General features: G+C 48.6%; 1 protein-coding gene across 10 annotated transcripts in view; it reads right to left on the bottom strand.

Annotated features, from left to right (window-relative positions):
* LOC135897135 (uncharacterized) overlaps nucleotides 1–22,357 on the bottom strand; it is a 771,735-nt gene that overhangs the window by 272,340 nt on the left and 477,038 nt on the right. The gene's annotated exons all lie outside the window — the stretch shown is intronic.

The following is a 22,357-nucleotide window of genomic DNA, read 5'->3' as shown; positions in this document are numbered from 1 at the left end:
AATTTGCACCGTACGCTTTAGCGTTGAGTTATGATTTGACCGTTGAAATACAAAGCAGCCCTTGCTCACCACTATAAGTCTACTGAGATTTACTGATATGTGTACAACATTTTATCTTACCTGCAGGGTGTCATCCGCTGTGCTGTTGTTCGGACATAAAGTCTAGGACCCCTAAAACGCGTTCATACCGAGAATATCTATGCCAAGAATATTTAGCACATGTATCCATATAATCTACCTGACCCATGCCTACAGTGCTATCGCTAGCAAACTTGCCCTCTGGACTGAGGCTCGCTGGCCGAATGTGTCTATTAATTTAGATTGTACTTCGAACTTTCGAACGCGCTTTGTTACCCAGTTTTACAGATAATTTTCTCTTAAGGACGGTATTGCTATTCGATGCAGAGTAACGTATGAAAGCAGCGTACAAGCGAGGTGCAACGTGAGCTTCTAAAAACAAGCAACAAAAAAGAGGCGGTATACCTGTCCGCCCGTTTACTATTCTACCAAGGTGCATGCTTTGGTGATGCTGAATGGAAGATGATCATTATTCTGTGAGCTGAACAGTCTGAACTCTCACGTGGTGAAAAACAAACTTTTCTAGCGTGACATTAGGTTGCCGTGCCACTCAAAATGGCTTTACTGAAGTAAGGTGGAATGTGTTTAATTCCACGGAATCCCCAACAGGTCGAGGACCCACCTGCATGATTAGTTTCTGCCGACAGGCCTCGACTGCGAAGTTTTCAAATCCGTAATATACGTGCTCGGAAACATCTCATCGCAAGGAGCCCATTATACAAATATCCGCACGCAACGGGACGTGCATACAGTATACCTTGTTTGTTAACCACCTTACCAACTTGAAAACCGAGAACTTAAAGCCATCGCCTTATCAGACGCATGCACGTTATCTGCATGCACGGGAATTCAAATTCGAAAGCAAGGGCCGCAAGCAAAAGAAGGAGTTGGAAGGGACCGTCCCCTGCGCGCAGCAACAAAGAATGGAAACAAGAAAGAAAACAGACAGAAGAACAGCAGACCACACCAGTACAGGGCCAGGCCGCGGAAACAAGGGAGCGCTTGAACCGCTTGATTGACGATCAGAGAAATCCGATTAACGCCCGCCGTCTCCACCTCTCCGAAGCCGTAAAAGTCCGCCACCCACCCGGGGATGGCGAAAGAAGGAAGCGCCGGGCATGCTGCCTCGGCTGCCGGCCTGTCCGCGATGGCAGCCCGCCACCCGGTCGCGTCCTCGCCGTACACAGCGAGGCGAGTTCGGTGTGAGTAGCCAAGATATCCTCTTCTGTATTGCCAATGCAGCCAAACAAGTGCAGCCCCCCCCCCTCCCCCTTTCAAAGACGGCCTCTTCCTGCGCGTCCACAACACGGCGTAAACAACGAAGGGAAGAAGAGAAACGCGCACACACCACACACGCGGGCCCCGGTCCCCGCACGCCAATAAATACCTAGCCGTATTTATCGTGCATTATAGAAAGCCTCGCTATCCCCGACGCATTCCTTATACTTCCTCCGCTGGCGCTGCTCCCTGTCTAGGAAGGCAACTACCGGAAACTGGATGCCTACGTACGCTATAGGCAAACGCATAGAAAGAACGAGAAGTCCTGGTCGCATGCATTCTCCAGTTTCACACCCACGCGAGTTTGAATGAAGAGACCTTTCAAGCCCGCGCAAGCACGCTGCGCCCTAACGCACTTATAAAGTCTGAAGTTTCCCCACTTCTCTATATACAGCCATCGTAGTATCTGGACTACGAAGAAGGGCAGAAGCGCCAAACGGCCAGGGCTTAAAGACGGGTTACGTCCACGCGTCCCGTCGAGGGAGACCCGGAGGGTGCCAGGAAACGTATGGCATGTATACCTATAGGGAGCGCAGTGGTCCTGCCTAGGCACGTCCTTGATTAGATAGACAAATCCAGGAGAAGCAGCGCTTGTCTCCTATCTCTTGTTTGCGCTTCGGATTTGCACTGCGGCTTTAACGGGGGAGCCGGGCCCACGGCGCAGGCACCGGGCGCCAGTGAGCACGCGCCGGTGGTGTGTCCCTGGCGTGTGTGGTGCGCGCGCGTGTCTTTGAGGGTGCTACGCGCTCACGTTGGTATACGTGATTGTGTTTGTCTGTGTGTGTGTGTGCTCAGTGCGTCGGAGCACGTACAGCGCGGAAAGCGGGGCACGGGTCGGCTCTGTTTGCGCAGAAGAGTTCGCAAATCTGTGGGTCCCGTAATGATCGTCGCCCGCGTGGCCTTCCTTGACGCTCGCGATCCAAACGAGCGCGCGTTGTGTTGCGTAAGCGTGATACTGTTGCCACGCGAGGACGAGGGTCGTGTGCCCTTTTTCGGAGTGCAGCGGCAGCTCGGCTGGCCGGCTTTCCTGCTTGCAGATAGCACAGCTGAGTGGACAGTGGAGTCACCTCTCACATGCAGCTCGCGAGCCTACGTGATATAAGATACCATTGAGTCAATAGGCTGCGTTTCCAGTGCAAGCAGCTGTGCTACGAAAATTTTTTTGCTACTCTTGCACCTGGTGCTTCACCTGGGTTGGGTATTTGTGGTGTCAGGTTCCACTTTTCGCCGTACGGATTATTTCATTTCACATCCTCATGCTTTGTTGTTTTTCTTTCTCTCTGGTTCGAAGCCCACAGCGCCACCGCTATTGCCTGAATCAGTCGTTTGGCGGGATGGGCGATAAAACTGAATATAATATACAATGGAATGTTGCAATATATTGTCGCCATAGAAGTAGTTCGTAGTTTGTTAAGGTCTCGCATATGAAGTGAAAGATTGATCTCCACAAACTACGCTGAAACACCATTCACATCACGCCCATCCACACATTCATCCATTCCGCCCATCCACACATCCGTTCATTCGTTCGTTCGTTCATTCATTTCTGTGTATCATGCCGTAAGTGTGGCCCGGAGGAAATTATTCCATACAAGGTGCAATTTCTTGAACTGAAAAAATAACAAATAAGGAGAAGTAGACGCGACCCGATCGATACAAACGCCTTGCTCTTATCGGTCAATCATAAACAGGAATCAGTAGAAAACATAGGCAGAGATTCGGAACTCGCTCTTCTAGATGCAGCGCAGAGACGCACAGATCGTGCGCGCGGACTTTATTGCTGGCGGCTTCATTGAAGAACGAGAAATCGCGGTCGATCGGGAAAGCTTGACCCCCTCGGGGCTTTAAAATGTTTTACGTTGGCCCAGGGACTGCGAACTGGGGATGCGAGCGGCGGTATATACTCACTATATACGAGCGACACTCGTTTTCCTTTGACGCCCGGCTGCGAGGTTTCCCGGCCACGCAAGGCCGGGCAGGAGCCACATACAGTCAGGGTGTACGTCAGGCACGTCTTTCGCCTTGCAGCGACTCCCACACCAGCGCACGTCCGAGGCTTTTCATTTTCGTGCACTCCACACGGCGAGGCGCATTCGACGGCTCGCCATATCACTTGGGTTTGTGGCGCGCTAAAAATTTTAACGCTTTTTACATCGGCAACAAATTCTCGTCTTCGTTTCAACTCGGTGAAAGCGAGTGGGGAGGTTACGGGGAGACGGAGGGATTGCCGTTGAAGGGAAACAGACCCGAGGGGATTCCAACCCCTCGAACGTGCCACTCTGCCCCCCCTCCCCTCCCCCCCACTTCGCCCCGGGAGAGACCGACAATATCGGAGTGTTGTCGTTGGTATTACTTTCTTTTTTTTCGTAATTTTTTTTTACTGTTTATGTTTCTTTTTGTTTAAGCCAGTGCTGAAGTTTGACTGTGCGAAGACGGGTTCAATTAGGATGATTGCACAGGCCCGACGGTATTGCGGAGCTGGCCATTTAGGTAGCTTAACGGATGCCTGTACGGATGCTGGGAACTACTGCTGCCGCACGCTTCCTTTCTAAACTATATAGGAGAATTGAGATAGTAATGCAAGAAGCAACAAAACCGTAAAGTTTCACGAACTGCTCCGAATATTGTTACTGAATTCAGAATAATCTAAATGCTGTGAATTAATCGAATGGCTGAGAGAGAAAAGGGAACTCTTATGGAAATGAAATCGACGCACATTTTTCCACTACTGCACTCTCCGTAAGCCATGAAACACAACGTTCACTTGATTTGCCCTCGCAGAAGGATTGTTCAGTACCCTGGAAATTCAAAACCCAAAGAAAAATTGTCAGTTTTAAAATATACATATCCAAATTATCCATCGACGCTATCCGTATCCGAACGCATATATATAATGCAAACGGCTTAAATGAGAATTATGCCGAGGTTTTGGGCAGGGCAGGATGTCCTCTGACATGAACTTATGATATTATAATTTGCGCAACACACCGTCGCTTCATATATACTTTCATATACACTTCATATTCATTTTTTCTTCTTTTCGGTAAGGAAAGAGAAAGCATTGTTCTTCTTTAAATAAAGTTCATTATGCCATTTCTTTGTGTTCAACAGATAGATGGTATAGCGAAGAATCAGTAACGATACGAGAGCGCATATTGTTGTCTGCCCCTTCTTTCTTTATTCTTTCAGTTATTTTACATTTCGAGCAAACAAAGTACATTTTCTCAATGCAAGTGCGTGGCTGAAAAAAAAATATGAAAACTGAATCACCTGCTGGAATCTAGTAGCTCCCTAAACAAGTGCACCGCTAGTTCGGGAGGCCCAGCTATACAAAGATTTTGGCGCAGCCCCGGCAGATGGTCATTCTATGATCTATACTAACGCCAAAACCATATTTTATTACCACCAATCTTTCCAGCACCCTCTCTCAGTTTCATACCATGGCTGCAAAGACTGTATCGTAAGCAAATAAGAATGGGATTGTATAAGGTCCCACAACCGCTCACATGACATCATTCGCGATACAGCCGAGCCAGGCAGAATGTAGAGCATTATCCCTATCACCACAGTCATGGCAGGGAAGTTTTTCTCACGCTGCTGCTCCTTGCGCATAACCATAAGTTCTTACGTGCGATGACAGTGAGTGTGAAAAAATAATTAAGGCAAAAACCATCCTCGATGATTATCTACATCATGCGAAAGTTTTATGAAAGGTACAGATGACTCAAATATGTGGGGAAACTTATCAGTTTTGAGTGCCATTTTCTTTTCTTTCGTGCTTCTTCAGCCGCATTTATGCTACCCGGCATAGACGGTAGCACCCTATACGTACCGAAGTACGAGACGTATACTTTCAAGTGGCTAGATCGACCCCTCTGGTGAACATATATGTTCGATGTCATAAAGCAACCAAATCGGCATCTAGCATAGGGATCGGCCCACATTCTTAGGAGACAAAATCACAGCGTCCTTGGGCGCCACCTTGCTCTGACCTCGGCTCCGACTAGGCAAACAAATGCTTCGCATTTGAAATTTCTTTCGTAGTATCTATCTTTCCGCCTCTCCTCATTGGCTCGCACGCCGCCACGAGGTCGCTGCTTTCGCCAGAATCTGGAAGTCATGAGCACGACTTTATATATTAGAAAAAAGATTTGATGAAAATTGCATTATTTGGAGGCACTCCTCAAAGCTAAAATGGTCAAAGCAAACGAAGTCATGCATGCTAATAGATTTGCCGAGCTATCTCGCTGTGATCGTAGTGCAGTGCAACTGAATGCACAAATCTTTTCACTCGTTAGTAATTGCGCTTTACGATTGGCCGGCCGCCTTCGCTGATAATATGTACAGCGTCAAGGTTGGCCGGCTTCTTCTATAACAAAAAGTTATACCGTAAGAATGATTTTGTGAACAGGGGCCCGGAATAAGAAATATCTGTCGCTGAAATCAATTCTTCTCACTTTATACAGTCGGCGGTGCTCATATATGATCTGTACAATGAACAAACCATGCTTCAGGCGTTCTGTATAGAGTCACGTGCTTTCCTCAGTCGCGAGGCTTCGGGCTTCCCGAGGTCACAGCGTCCGAAAGCGGCCATTGTTTCGAAGGATCGCATTTCCCACTCGCACTACACACTCTACAGCCCCCCGCCTGAATGAGTACCCTTCACTTTCCTCGAACTCGAGCTGCTGGTGACGTCTCTTAATCACCCCCGGAGTAACAAATGAGCCTTCCCTCTCGTTTCAAGTCCGGCCATTGTCTGTACACAAGCTCTCGCGTGCGGTCACGTGCTTTGCCCCCTCCCTCGCGCTCCTCGCGGAGCCCGTCAACTGAGCACGCAGTACATTACAGCAGCGCAGCTACAGCGCGACGCAGCTCTCGCGCACGCAACGTGGACATGTCTCGCTGGAGCGGACCACCTTTCGCTTTTAAGTTCTGTTGCTGGGACTCGCGCACGGAAAGCAGTGCAGCCGAGTGCAGCGGAAACTCAGCGACGAATAAAGAAACGCGCTGCACGAATGTTTGGACGAGAAGTCGCCAAGCGCCGCCTGCAGTCCATTAAGGGAGGGCGGCCCCCCCGTATAGCGACAGGGGCGCATCGCGAAGCTACAGAGAGAGTTCGCGCGCGCGCCCACCGGGAAACGAAAAATTTCATCTCTCGCGCGTCGGTCGCGGTTCGCTGAGCTCCAATGGGGCTGTCCAAACAGTCGCCCGGCGACTGGGACGTTGACCGGCGGCATCGTCGAGAGCGGCGTCATTCGTCCGCGGCGCGTTTCCTGTCGACGGTTATTCGCCACTGGCCCGTGTCTCTCTCTCTCTCTCTCTCTCTCTGCCAGCGAACACTGTGTCTCTTTCGCAGCCCCTTGTCTCACAGCCATTCGCATTTGCCGACGGACTATTGTTACGGCGGCCCGCTGCTACTCTGATGACCTCCCTCTGCCCTCCCCCTCGTAACGCTCTCCCTTCTGCTCCGTCAATTTCTTGGTTCCTCAGCTGAGTTTCCTTGCATGCGCGTTAGAGCTCCTAGGCATGGGCGACCTTCGTCATACACTCTCTTCATTTGCAACTACAACCACACGTTTTTTTTTTTTTTTTACGCAGTGCGGTCACGTACTGCATTCCTTGTCCTTTCCTTTGAGCCCTTAAGCTGCACTAAATAAAACGAAATGGCCATCGCAAGAACACTTTCTTTGTTCTTGCGTCAAAGCTATTGAATAAAATGTGATACATGTCAACGGAAGCAGCAAGGAATGACCTGATTCCAGACCGGCAACGATTGTTAGCCTCAGCGGAACTTTTAGAATGCACAATAACTGGTCATATTGTAACAATGAAGGCGGGAGGAGAAATACGTAGTTACAGTAGCCTCCTATGTACAACTGGCGATACGGCGAAAACACACACCCGAAGTGAGGCGCGCCTTCATCGTCTTGCTTTCGCTGCGTCCTCATGCACGTGCTTGAAAGTGTACCCTGACTATATGAGCAATACATAAGGACTCTTGTAGAAGTATTAATTACCCGAGTCCTTTGCTTATATTGTCGATGACATAGAGGCAGGCAGCGAAGATGTGCGTAAAAGAAATAAAGGAGAAGGATGAAACTTCGAACCACAGATATTGCGCAATATCCCTCAGACCTTCGCAATGTGCAATCAGAAACGCAGCTGCGGGTGTAAAGTAGAGTTCTTTGCGTGAGTTCGCGACAGGAAATGGTGTTGCTGTGCAGAATTAATCCGAGAAACAGACGTTTCCGGTTTCCTTGAGCATCGAGCCTTCCTCTTCCTTGACCTACGCCGTGAGCAATAACCGCAGACGTTGGAGCACGTGATGCGCCGAGAAAATCGTCTGCTTCTCTTTCTCCATCGGCATGACTCATGGTGATGGGATGCGCGAGAAGTAATAGCTCCTCATATCTGGCATCAGTCACACCAAGGACTCGCCCCAAGGACCATAATAAGTAAAGTCGCGTACAACTACAGTACAGACGACACGACAACGAACATCCAGTGTTACACGAAACAGCTTAATTGCTTGGCATCGGCACAGAATGTAGTGAGCCCTGTAAACAAAGCTCCACGTATAGACACCTTCCGAGGCTACACTCTGTATGCGAGCCTCCACAGACACACGCACACACTACACGGTTTATGAATTAGGGCCGATCGAGGCGCGCGATAGCAATGACGGAACTTGCCGCGACAGCGCCGCGCCGCGGTGCAGCGCCGCGGTGTATGCGGGAAGCGCCGCAGAAAAATATGCACGGGGGCTCCGCGAGATAAGGAAAGCAAGGGCAGCAGCTGCCGGGCCGCTTTTCGATTCAGCCCGCATGCCTCCGCGCACCGGCGGCGGCGGCGGAATCTATTATGCAAAGTCCATTCATGAATTCAACGGGCAGCGGTGCTTATTAAACGTCTCTGCATGCGCTGAGCACGAAACGATGCGGACAAACACGCCGTTTCACTCGGACGAGGCGCGCCCGGCGAGACGGAGCGTGCCGCGTCGTTCTCGTTGGTGTCCCTGCGAGAGCGGCTGCGTCGCGAACGCGTACGAGCGACACGCGTTAGGCTTACGAGTTGACGGCGAGGCCACATAGGCTTCCTCTGCGTGGTCTATATCGCAGTACGACGATGAAACGACGAGGAAACGACGATGATGTTCAGTGGTGCTACGTGTCGAAGTTTCCCGAGTGCTTTTCTTCTGCAAGTTGGCTGCGCGCTCTTTGACACCTTCGGCGACCCGACGACATTCCTGTGAGAGACGTTTCCGGCCCTAGGTTGTTCCATGGACCTGCTACTGCTCCTGACGTGTGTCGCAGGGCTAAAGCGAACGCTTCACGACAACGCGAGCGCAGAGATCTACGCTTTTAGACCAAGCGAGATGCCACACGAGTTATTGTGCGTTGTTTTCTGTGGACCTTCGCGCCAAGTTTGGAATTCTTGCAGAAGTCGACTACCCAAATGTCCAAACCCTTCGCTGCAGTGGAATCACCAACGATCCGAGGAAAGTTCCAAGTGTACGCATGTTACCAGACGGGAAATTAACGTTTGCCGTGTGACAGTTCACCAGCCTCATTTAGACCACTGCGCTCCTCTATTTTCGGGCTCCTGCGTGGCATTACGAGTCCAAGGCGAGACACTCTATGGTGAAAAGCAACGCATCCATTTTTCCTTGCACACCGCAATGACTGGACTGAGTGAACGCTGTTCCCGAACTTGGCATATATCCGGTAGCATGCGAATAGCAATGGTGGCAAAGGATTGCGCTGGTATAAGTGAATTCTGTGATAACAGTGTTGAAATGACCATAATGCTGTTGTCGCACTGCATACTGAAACTTTTGGTTGGATTAAGGAAAGAAGCTGTTTTTTGTGATTTGGTAAGTAAAGATTTGCCTGTTATAGCGTCGTCTTGTTTATCGTTACTGAGTGTATTGAACAAAGTGACTGCACGTCCATCGGTTACCGTTGCTCGCTGCGACCACTTTATTCTAATCCCGTTTCCCTGTTTCCTCTTCTATGCTCAATACTAAAATACATTAGCGCAATGGGCGAAGAACCTATCTGAGCTTAAGTAAACACTTGGAGATTTTACTGAATTTAGATACGCTCTGAAAAGTGCAAGGCTTCCTATTTTCAGCACCTGAAGTTTGGCAGCCGCACTACTACAACACTTAAACCATAAGCCACAACCTGATGAGGATTTAAAAGGCCTGGTGAGCATAAAACTCTGCTAGCACAATTCGCGCAAGGTCTTGTCTATACACTAAGTTCACCTATAGTGCTAGATAAAAGAGAGAGACGGAAGACATGGTTTTAGCCGGGTTTTTAAATTAATGAAGCACCTTCACTTTTGCTCGAAGTGTCCTGTGGCTATATCCTAGCAAAACAACAGCAAAATATGGTAGTGCGTTGTAGATCAGACACGTAACGCAGTTTATTTTTCTGTTTTTATGCGTGAGTTGCTATGGAACATCATGAGGGAATGAAACTAAATGAACATGTTTGAACAGCAACTGGACAAATTGTCGCATGCGTAATTTAAGAATAATTTTTGCACAGATGTTAAGCTTCAGTTACGTAAACTAAATTCTCGGGTTTTTTCGTGCCAGAACCATTCTAATTATTAGGCACGCCGTAGTAGGCGACTGCGGATTAGTTCCGACCACCTGGAGTTTTTTAACGTGCACCCAATGCACGACACACGGGCGTTTTTTGCATTTCGCCCCCATCCAAATGCGCCCGGCCTTTGATCCCGCGACCTCATGCATCGCAATGTCAGAGTCATTAAGCAACCATGCGCACGACGGGCGTCCATAAACGAGAGGAATGCAACGCAAAACGTAACGCTTATTTTTTCTACGCTTGCAAGATGTTTCTTAAGAAGACTATTTTGTTTACTTCTAGATTTTTTACTCCAGTGGCAAGGCATACAGGCCGTGATAACTTTCTTTAGCGCTGTCCACGCACGTGCACACATTCACCGCATCCCCCCCCTCTCTCTCTCTCTATCTTCCTGCATTTCCTCTTTTACTATTTTCTCTTCCCCCAGCTCAGGCTAGCCAAGTAGACATATTTTTTTGTTAACATCACTGCCTTCTCTCGTTATTTTATCTTCTGTCTCTTTACGGCCTTAAACTATGTACATGCTCAGCTCAAGAGAAAACATGCGTAGACAAATGAAAAAGCATAGAAATGCTTGCGCGTTTAAAAAGACAAGCTGTTTTAACAGCTTCGAAACCATTCGACATAAATGTTTTACAGCAAGTGCGCAAGAAGAGCGACGTTGATCAAAATAACGGTGGTATGTACTGTAGTTCCGCACAGAATAATGATGCATTATTTGCCTGTTCAATAAGTTTTTTAAGCACCTCTTCACGCTGTTGACGTTGATGACGAGTTCCTTTGTTTCTTTTTCGATCTTTCTCTTCAACTTGCCCATTGGTAATTCTACTTGTTGTGCTTCGGACCTTCCTGAATCGCGTCATCACGCTCATTTACCAGCCGCCTGGTCGTTTTCTGTTAAATGGCCAGTCTTTCTAAATTAGCTTTGGTAACAGTAGCGGGTAACAGCCGCTAGTCGTTTCGACGCGATAAGCAAAAAATACACAGCTCCGAGGATGTTTGTGACATATTCTATAGTATCACTTGATTATACTGCGTGAAGAGACGTCATGAGCCGACAAGTTTGGAATCAAGCCTCGTCTTTTGAGAAACAAAGTAAAGACATGAGCTGTATGACTCGTATTCTGCCAGGCCCACTTCGCAGTGTCTAAAGAGGACAAAGGACGTAAACGCAGGAAAGTGTATAGGACCTACGCTGTGCAAGCTACTGTCCAAGTTTACAAAAAATATTTTAAAGCGAGAGTGTTTAGGGCCCCGTGTCGCAAAAAATCCGGCGCTGGCATCTTGCGTCGGGCATCGCTTAGCGTAAAATAATTCCTAACCACAATCACGCAGGCCCTCCGCGTGACGCAGAGGCATCACTGAACTAATTGAATTCTTCACTTCAGAATCCTTCAGAAAAACCGCAAAAAACAAACTAAACGCAACTTACATGCACGGTAGCGCAGGACTGCAATGCGAATATACCAGACAACATAATTCTGTCACGTGTAAACTCAAACATAAACCCCTTTTCCAGCGTTTCTACCATTTATCTAGCGGTGCGCTGCACCCGCTTCCTTGCAACAACAACATCCAGATGGCGCTCACCTCAAGAGGCCGCGTTTCTACCAGAAGCTCGCCCGCTCGCCTTCGTGCATAGCGTTCGCTACCAGAGCTTCCCGGTAAACATTACGGTTACATAAGCTGCAGTAACATCAACTACAGCGTGAGAGGCAGTCAGGGTTCTTGGCATGCTATCACGTTCCAGGCGAATCTTAAGCATCCTCCAAATGTTTCATAAGCAGCAGGGATATGAAAAACAAATCACCATTGGAAGTGGTAAACACACACAGAGTCTAATTAAAGCGTGTAAGCGGCTTACGCTTTCCTTCCTAATTGCATCATCATTCGAAATAAATCAAATGGAGATGATTGCCCAATTTCAGCAATGTGACTTCCACCGGTAAGCGGCAAGGAAAGTGATCGCGATGGAAGTATACAATTAAACGGAATGTCAATCCTCTGTGTCGCCTTGTCACAATTTCGCAACGTACAGACGTCCTCATAAGTTTACCGACCACGTGACCTCAGAAAAAATTGAATTTCTGAGCAGCCTGTAAGAATAGCCAGTAAAATCGTACATCACAATGTTGTGAAATAAGGCATGTTGTTGGGCTAGTCGGTTCATAGATTCAGCAAAATTTTAAACTGCGGGAAGAGGAAGGGATTGCACTTAGTGTGTGCGTCTGTTTTTTTTTTTTTTATTGAAGTGAAATGTTAGGAGAGGTTGGCGCCTTTATGGTGGCACCGGCTACTCCTTGTCACTTGGCAAACGAAACAAATTTACGTAAAAAGGGTGAATAGTGACACAAAATATAACACTCAGTAGAACACTGGGTGAATAAAAACTATACGGTCCAACAGTACATGAGTCGCAAAGTTCTGTGCATTAGTTCAGTCCACGTACACATATATAAAGACAGATGTTTTGAACAGCCAAAACACACAGCACATGTAATACACTGCAAGTACAGAACAGAATCATACATATCGCGTAAAAGTTCCGATCATCACATAACCAATTATGGACCACGAACAACATTTATATAACTCATTTAGCGTATTCGAATGTCGGGTACCTAATATTTTCCCAAAATGTTGGTGTCCTCCAAAAACTTTTTCAGAGCAAGAAGTGCTCTTTTTTGAAGGCCCGCAGTTGGCCATGGGCCAAGTATCTTTTTAAGAGTGAATGGTCTTCTGTCTAATATACCCAAGTTAGCTTGCAGTACCGTTCTTTGTGTAGCGTATTTCGTGCATTCGAGGAGAAGATGATGCACATCTTCGTCTGGGTGGCCACAAGAACACTGCGGACTAGAGACACGTTTTATTCTGCACAAGAAGTGTTTCGTAAATGCAGTACCAAGACGCAGTCGGTGTACCAATGTTTCAAATTTTCTGTTGTCTCTTAGAGTTTCCGGCATTGATAAGCTTATACAAGGGTCTATAGAGTATAATTCCGAGTTTTTAGTTTGCTGGTCAAACCAGGTAGTTTTACTGAGGCGACAAGAAATCTGTCTCAGGATCAGACGGACTTCACTACGCAATAGGGGAAGATTGGTTGTCTCTGCGTTATTGTGCGCTCGATTCGCAGCTCGATTCGCAGTTCAAATTTTGCTCAATCCCAACGTTGTTCGCTTATACTATACCAGAGGCTCGAAATGTGAATACCGGACTGTGTTGCGAGGTTGTGGAGATATTCAGCTTTTCCTCAGGTCCCGTGGTCTGTATACAATTGTGGTCGAGCGTACGTGTCTCGACGTGACACGCATTTTATAGGTCCAAAGCACTTCCCACGCACCTGCATAATCTTTTTAGAACATACAAAACTTGTAGGAATGAATTCCCGATGGTTTTCGTTCATAACATCATGTTGTTTGTCATTGTCCGGTACCATTTGCTAATAGTGCGAATGTTACCACGACTGGCTGCCACCGGCATTTCAGAACTGTTTTAGCGTAAGAACGTTTTGGTGAGTACGGACTCTGATGTCACCATTATCAAGATTTAATTTTGTTTTGCGGTCATCGCATTTTCGCAATTATAGTTGCGCAGCTTGCGCAGCGTGCGATGACTTCTTAGGTCTTCACCGTCATCATCGAGATACGATTAGGTTAGGTTTCTTTCCAGTTCCTTGAGCTATGTGCTTTATGGGAAAAAAAATCTCAGCAAGTTCATTTGGAAGCTTTTGGAAGCAGTCACGAGAAAAAGAACAGTTGCTGCTTCATGCGAATGAAGAAGGGGTCGAATTCGCAAAGCTTTTCGTTTGGAACATCCGCTAAAAGTTTATCGAATACAGCGATTGGCTGCCACATGTTATTACGAACAATTCTGTACAGCGAAAACCTCATTCAAGGGAGGGGGGGAGGGTCGTATTTTCTAACGATTCTTTTTATTGTCCGTTTTTTTTCAGCACGAGTGTGTATTATGCCGAGCTCCACCGAAACTCTGCCCCATGTACGTGCGTCACACAGTCAATACGCGAATCCGCAAGATGGGGATATTTTGCCCTTTTCTGCCTACCAACTGGTTAGGAAACTACGCATAAAAAGTTTAGAAATGTTTGTTTCGTTAATGGAATTCTGCTCTTGATAACGTATGTATACTGACGTATATATTCCTAGACAGCATGCTCCTCAGTGTGTAAGGAAGCAAAGATGGTAGCTCTTGGAATTTTCTTGTGGTCTCACTTCGTCGGGGTCTACGGCTAACGGCGCTCCTGTCCCGTTCCTGACGTTTTTGTTTTTTTTCCCCACACAAGGTCCTCGACAACTCTAACTTCCCAGTTGCACTCACCATCACGTCGCATATACCTGTGATGTGACGCCTGGCAGCATCCGGGGTAGTGTTTACGCTGCGCAGCAACACAGGCCTTGCGTGCTTGCTATCGCCGCCATTGCATTGAGCGAAACAGCAGTTAATAAACAGGTGTGCACATTTATGGACTTGTTATCTGTGAATCTGTAACGAGGCTGCCCCTGCTTCTTAGAATACACGTTTCACATTCGTATTTGAAGTAGTAGCTTAGCGCAAATAAAACCACGAACACAATGAAGACAGACAAGGACAAGCGCGACAGACAAGGACAAGGACAAGCGCTTGTCCTTGTCTGTCTTCCTTGTGTTCGTGGTTTTATTTGCGCTAAGCTACTACTTCAAATATGGACGACCAACTAGCCCAACAGTCAACTCTACTAGAATTCACATTCGTCTTATGACCAGTTCCTCTGAAAGCGGGATAAAATATTTTTTTTCCATGTGTAACTGCCTCGCACGATGCCACGCCTTCACTGTCACCGAGCTCAGAAACTCGGCGGGAGGGACAATCAAACTATTACAATCAGGGGAAATGAATAATAAACAAAAAAAGAACATCAGCTAGTACTTCTTTCTATGACGTTATGGGAGTGCTCTAGTCTATTCTTTAACGTCTCCCTTTTTGTGGACCAGTATAATGTTGGCATTCGTCCAGGTTTCTCAGACCCTTGAAGTCGTGAGACATTTCGTATAAAGGGCCGCTAGCTTTTCAGGCATGATGTCTCCTCCATCTTTGATTAAATCGACTGTCATTCCATCTTGTCTTGCCGCCGTTCCTCATTTCATGTCTTCTAAGGCCATTCTAACCTCATTCCAAGTTATAGAAGGTACCCCTGTGACCTTTTCATTACTACTTTCAACGTAGGTATCCTGGCTGCTCTGTTTATTCTACAGGTCAGTATAGAATTATTCCGCTGCTTTTACTATATCTCAGAAATTTCTGGCGATATTACCCTGCTTAACTTTCAGTGCATGCATCTTCGCTTGTCCTATACCAAATTTTCTTTTCACTGAATTCATGCTGCATCCATTTGTTACTGCTTCCTCAGTGTTTTTACCGTTATAATTTCGAATGTCCTTTATTTTCTTCTTGTTGAACATTTTTGACAATTCCGCGAATTCTATCTGATCTCTTGAGTTGTACTGTTTCATTCTTCGTTGCTTGAGAGACCTTATACCTAGTGGTTCCCTTCGTGCGTTGCCTCCCACTTCAATTGCTGCTTCTGAAGCCAGCCCATAGTTACGGTTTCATTCAATACATCTATGTCACCTACATCTCGCTGTTCTAAGGCTTCATATTTGTTTGCAAGTAGCAGCCTGAATTAGCCCGCTTTTATCCTTACTGCGTCTAGGTTGCCCTGTTTATTTTTCACCAGTTTTACTACTTTTCTCTTCAAATTCAGGTGAATCCTAGACGTCACTAACCTATGATCACTGCACTTTACCCTTCCTAACACTTCTACAACCTGCAATATGCTCGCATAAGCAGAAGTTATGAAATCGATTTCATTCCTTGTTTCACCATTAGGGCTTTTCCAGGTCCACTTTTCGTTGCTACGCTTTTTGAAGGTGTTCATTATTCGCAGTTTATTCCTTTCTGCGAATTCTACCAACATCTCTCCTCTAGTCTTTCTAGAACCGACGCCGAAGTTGCCTGTTGCTTGTTCACCAGCCTCCTTTTTCCCCACTTTTGCATTGAAGTCGCCCATTACTACAGTATATATATATATATATATATATATATATATATATATATATATATGAGTTTACACTTTTCTCATGGCTAATTCTACATCTTCATAAAACTGATCTACTTCATGATCATCATCACTGGAGGTTGGAGCGTGGGATTGTACCACCTTTAATCTATACCTCTTATTATGTTTGATTACGACTAGTGCTACCCTCTCCTTAATGCTGTAGAATTCGTTAATGTTACTCGCTATGTCCTTATGTATTAGGAATCCTACCCCGCATAACTTTCTACCTGGGAGTCCTCTATAGCAGAGGACGTGGCACTGTATGAGCCTCACCAGTTCTTCTAACCTCACTAAGGTCAATGATATCCCAAACAATGCCTAATATTTCCTCAAAGAGTCCTGCTAAGTTAGCGTCACTCGAAGGAGTTCGGGTGTTAAAGGTTGCAAGGGTCAGTTTCCATTGGCGGCCTATCCGGCTCCAGAAATTCTTAGCACCCTCTGCTGCGTTGCAGGTCTGACCGCCGCCTTGGTCAGGAGCTCTGCAGCTGCTGGAGACTGAGGGTCATGGGCCAGTTGTAGGAATCATGAGGGAGGTAGTGGCCGAATACTACAGCAGGGAGGCCAATTCCAGTTCTGGTGAGGGAGTGTCTTTGTTGAAGATTACTGGGCCTTCCTAAATGGTTTAGTATAGGCGCACTGGTTCTCGGCGTTTTAGCCGGTGTCAGGCTGGCACTCCAAACCTGGAGATGTTTGAGTGCTGTAGGTGGTGAATTCAAGATGCTATAGCTATAGTTGCGCCCATATAGTGTGTAATCATGGTGTGTTAGGCCACAACACACCAAAAATACGTGTATTTGCCCAGCACAGTGCGCGGCAGTTATGTACACCTTCACCGATTTCCCAGAGGGCTTCAAAAAGCTTGTTAGTCATTTTTTTTTTTGTCCGGATGCAATATAAATCGCACTATAGAAGGTTTATTGAAGAACCGCAAGGCAGTATACAAAGGAGGCAAAGTGCAGACACTACAGATAATATCTGGCACGTCAGTCAAGACAACAGAGCAGCTTACACAAAGGCGGCAGAAATTTTCTTGCCGTCTACTCGTGCTTCCGGTCGGGACTGACCTTTGTCCAAAAGAAAAAAGAATAAGAGAGACGTCCCTTGATTTGAGGCCGAAACGATTGCCCGGCGCCACCTCGCAGCGGCGCACAGCGGGAACCGGACATTCGGTGAGAACACGCACGTACGCAGCGGCTATACCCGGGTCACAGAGTGGCGAGACGCACGCACAAGAGAATAAACTAAAACGAATAGAATAAACGAAGCCGACGACCGTAGGAACAACGAAACAACGCTCGTTTCAATGGCAGCACACAAGAACCACCGCGCACGCCACAGCGCGACGTCGTTGAAACAACCCTGCCGAGGAGACGAGAAAGAATAAACGGTATTGAAACGAACGAAGAAACAAAAAAAAAGCACAATGCTGTGGCCATCCTGTGAGAAAAACGAAAAGAAAAAGCAATTGGATAACTAGTAGCAGGGGGCTGCGGCGAAGGAGAGAGTGGGCAGTATCAGAGATCGGGATCAGAGAATCGCGTCAACTACCGGCGTGGAAAGGCCGCGTGATGGTAGCGGGCGACGTAGAGGTGGCGGGGGACAGGTTCAGAGCGCTGAGAGGAGAATAAGGGGGGGGGGGGGGCTGGAGGGGGGTTCGTGTAAGAAGGGGGCAGTGGTGTGTCTAACCCCCCATCCCTCCCCCCTTCCAACTCCGGCGTCGCGTGTAATTAATGGACAGATGGCCGTGTGCGTGCGAACGCGAACCCTTATCGGGCGCATTGTCTCCCGGGCTCCCGCAACAGCCGCCGCCTCCGCCGCATGGCTCAAGGGCCAAACAAGCGGCGGCTAAACAGCGGCGCTGCGCGTCGGCGTCACTCCGGAGAAAGAGGCAAGACATTGGCCCCGCGGGAGTTGCCAATAACCTGGGCTTTGAGAGAGGAAATCAGCCGCTGCCGGCGATGGTTTGCTGCTGCTTTGTGGGTATATGAACGTCGGGTGCGAACGAGATAAGCGACTGCTTGAAGTCATGCTTTATAGAACGCTCTATAAGGAGTGTCTGCAGAGTCGTCCTTGTTACGTTAGTGGGGCACATAGGGAGGCACGCGATGTGCCACACGGTGTGTATATTCTCGTTAATTCGTAAGCCTTTACGGAAGAAGAGAAAAGAAAAAGAAACCTGGTGAAGTTCTTAATTCTCAGTGTGGGCGAACCTTTAGCTAAGTCCTGGTGTCTTACATTCTGAAGCATCGGTGGCATCATATATAAGGGCCCAAAGGACGAGCAGCGTATAGACGCTTGTTTTGCATTCGTAAACTATAGCAGTCCAACCCATATAGACATATTGTTGCGGGAAGAAAGCAGGCCTACGAGTGTAAAATAACTTATATTTACAAATGATGGATATGGCGTTCAGGCAACCGCCAGACTTCGTCTTTCTCTAGTCCAATTCAACGTCTTCCTCCACTTCACCGTAACATCACCCTCCCGGTGGGGGAGCTCCGTCCCGGTGCAAGTTAAACAGCCTCACTTATTGGGGGGACATAGGGCTTGAGCCTGGAGACGTGAACAACATCACTGGTTAAGTTGGGAGGCACGGAAGGCTGACCGAGTGGGGCGATCTCGTAGGTCACGTCGGACAGTTGGCGTAAGATCTGGTACGGACCAGAAAAACGGGACAGTAATTTTTCCGACAAGCCGACACGACGTGAAGGCGTCCAGAGAAGGACAAGGGAACCAGGTGAAAAATGGTGGTCTCGGTGCCGAAGGTCGTAGCGTCGCTTTTGAGAAGCTTGCGAGACTGTGAGGCGATGACGGGCGACATCTCGGGCCTGGGCGGCTAAGTCAATAGCATCGCGAGCGTAAGCAGTGCTGGGTGACTGTACTGCGGAAGGTAGCAACGTGTCAAAAGGCAAGGTGGGGTCGCGGCCGTACAAAAGGAAAAATGGTGAAAATCCGGCAGTGTCGTGACGGGACGAGTTGTATGCGAAAGTGACGTATGGTAAAGCGACGTCCCAGTCGCGGTGATCGTTGGAAACGTACATGGCGAGCATTTCAGTGAGTGTGCGGTTGAGTCGCTCGGTGAGGCCGTTCGTTTGAGGGTGGTACGCGGTAGCAATCCGATGTTCTGTAGAACAGGAGCGGAGGAGATCATCAACGACCTTCGATAGAAAGTAGCGGCCGCGATCCGTCAGCAACTGGCGAGGGGCGCCGTGGTGCAGGATGACGTCTTTTAGTAAGAAGTCGGCGACATCTGTAGCGCAGCTGGTTGGCAGGGCTCGTGCGATGGCATATCTAGTGGCATAATCGGTTGCTACAGCAATCCATTTGTTTCCTTTGATGGAAATTGGAAACGGACCAAGGAGGTCGAGGCCCACACGGAAGAAGGGCTCTGTAGGTATATCAATGGGTTGAAGCAAACCAGCGGGAGGCATAGCAGGCGTCTTCCGGCGCTGACACAGGTCGCAAGAAGCGACATAACGGCGCACAGAGCGATAAATGCCAGGCCAGAAGAAGCGGCGCCGCAGGTGGTCGTAAGTACGAGTGACGCCCAGATGTCCAGCAGTAGGAGCGTCATGAAGTTGCTGGAGCACGGTGAGTCGAAGGTGCTTGGGGACGACTAGGAGGAGCTCCGGGCCGTCAGGACGAACGCTACGACGGTATAAAGTTCCATCGCGCAAGGTGAACATCCGAAGGGACGGGTCATTGGGCGAGGAGCTTAGGCGTTCCATAAGTGTTCGAAGAACAGGATCCTTGCGCTGCTCGTCGCCAATGTGGAGGAAGCCGGAGAGGGACAGAATACTGATGTCCGAGTCTGCATCGGTATCGTCCGGTTGATCCACGGGATTGCGGGACAGGCAGTCAGCGTCTTTATGCAGGCGTCCTGACTTATATATAATAGAAAATGTATATTCTTGTAGGCGCAATGCCCAACGTGCAAGTCGTCCAGTTGGGTCCTTCAAAGAGGAGAGCCAGCAGAGGGCGTGATGGTCGGTGACAACGCAGAAGCTCCGACCGAAAAGGTACGGGCGAAATTTCGCGACCGCCCATACGAGCGCGAGACATTCTCTCTCAGTAATGGAGTAATTTCGCTCGGGCGTGGAAAGGCGGCGGCTAGCGTAAGCGATGACACGGTCTTGGCCCTGTTGACGCTGAGCGAGGACAGCGCCGATGCCATGACCACTCGCGTCAGTTCGTACTTCAGTGGGCGCAGAAGGGTCAAAGTGGGAGAGAATCGGGGAAGTGGTAAGCCGCTCAATCAGGGTAGAGAAGGCTTTCTCCTGTAGCGGTCCCCAAGAGAAAGAGGCGTCTTTCTTAAGAAGGTCAGTGAGAGGGTGAGCGATGTCCGCAAAATTTTTCACAAATCGCCGAAAATAAGAGCATAAGCCCAGAAAACTACGGACATCGTTCGTTGAACAAGGTACAGGAAAATTTCGCACGGCGTGAACTTTCTGTGGATCAGGTTGGATTCCGGCGGCGTTGACGAGATGACCAAGCATGTTAATTTCACGGCGACCGAAATGGCACTTGGAGGAGTTTAGCTGAAGGCCAGCCCTGCGAAACACGGAGAGTATGGTTGTGAGGCGCCGCAGGTGGCTCTCAAAGTTCGGCGAAAACACAATCACATCGTCGAGGTAACACAGGCATGTAGACCACTTCAAGCCGCGCAAGAGAGAGTCCATCATGCGCTCGAATGTAGCTGGCGCATTGCATAATCCAAAGGGCATGACTTTAAATTGGTACAGACCGTCCGGTGTGACAAAGGCGGTTTTCTCGCGGTCCATCTCATCGACGCTAATCTGCCAATAGCCGGAGCGGAGGTCAATTGATGAAAAGTATTGGGATCCGTGAAGGCAGTCAAGAGCGTCATCAATGCGAGGCAAGGGATAAACATCCTTCTTTGTTATCCGGTTGAGGTGACGGTAGTCAACGCAGAAGCGCCACGAGTTATCTTTTTTCTTTACTAAGACAACCGGTGATGCCCACGGGCTACTGGAGGGTTCAATGATGTCCTTGTCCATCATCCTGTCTACTTCTTTCTGTATGATGGCCCTTTCTGTTGCCGAGACACGATATGGCCGCCTATGAATGGGGCTGGCGTCACCGGTGTTGATGCGATGCGTGACAACAGATGTCTGGCCAAGTGGACGGTCGTCCAAATCAAAGATGTCCCGATAAGATGACAGGAGATGACGAAGAGCTGTTGTTTGCTCGGAAGGAAGGTCGGGGGCGATCATCTTAGAAACATCGTCCGCAGGCGTCGAGTACGAAGGAGTGGATGACAAAGGTCCGTTCGTACTGAGGAAGGATTCAGAGGTCAAAAAAGAAATCTGAAATTCTTCCAAAGGAGTGATATGCGCTATGGCGATACCGTGTGGCAAAACATGTGACGAGAACCCAAAATTGAGGATGGGCACGCGAGCGCAGTTTTCGCGGATCCGAATTAAGGTGCTCGGTAGGGCAATATTACGCGACAAAACCACGTCAGTAAGCGGCGACAGGACGTACTCGCCATCAGGTACGGGAGGACAGGGCGTCAGCAGGACATTTGTAGCAGCCTGTGGAGACAGCCTTGCAAATTCAGCAGCACATAAGCGGTGTGGAGCACAAGTGGTTGCGTCGGCAGGAAGCGGCAGGTCCAACTGTACAACACCTGCGGAGCAGTCAATTTGGGCAGAGTGTTTCGAAAGGAAGTCGAGGCCGAGAATTAGGTCGTGTGGGCAGTGTTCAAGGACGATAAATAGAACAACGGTATAATGGCCCCCAATGGTCACACGTGCTGTGCACATTCCAAGGACAGGTGACGTACTCCCATCGGCGACTCGCACGGTGCACGGTACGGCGGGGGTCAGAACCTTTTTGAGCCGGCGGCGGAGAGCAGCGCTCATAACTGAAAGCTGCGCTCCTGTATCAACGAGAGATCTAACAGGAACGCCATCGACTTCAATGTCCAGCAGGTTTCCACATGTAGGCAGGGTCAATAGAGGATTTGTGGGCCGGGTCGGAGTTGCAGCTTCACCTCCGGGAGCTGCACCGCCTAGTTTCCCGAAGCGAAGCGACCGGTTGCAGAAGGGGACGAAGAGCGGTGAACGAGAGGCGAACGGGACCTACGACCTTGCGGAGACGGGGATCGGCTGGATCTTGGTGGAGCACTGTCGGCGTTGATGTTCCTAGTCGGCGTATAGGGCGAGAAAGTGCGATTGTCGGGTACTTGGCTGTAGTGACTCGGAGACGACCACCGAGGAGGCGACGACCAGTGGTTGCGGCAATG

The sequence above is a fragment of the Dermacentor albipictus genome, chromosome 5 (assembly GCF_038994185.2).
Source record: "Dermacentor albipictus isolate Rhodes 1998 colony chromosome 5, USDA_Dalb.pri_finalv2, whole genome shotgun sequence".
Lineage (NCBI taxonomy): Eukaryota > Metazoa > Arthropoda > Arachnida > Ixodida > Ixodidae > Dermacentor > Dermacentor albipictus.
This window is presented reverse-complemented; position numbering and strand designations above follow the sequence as displayed.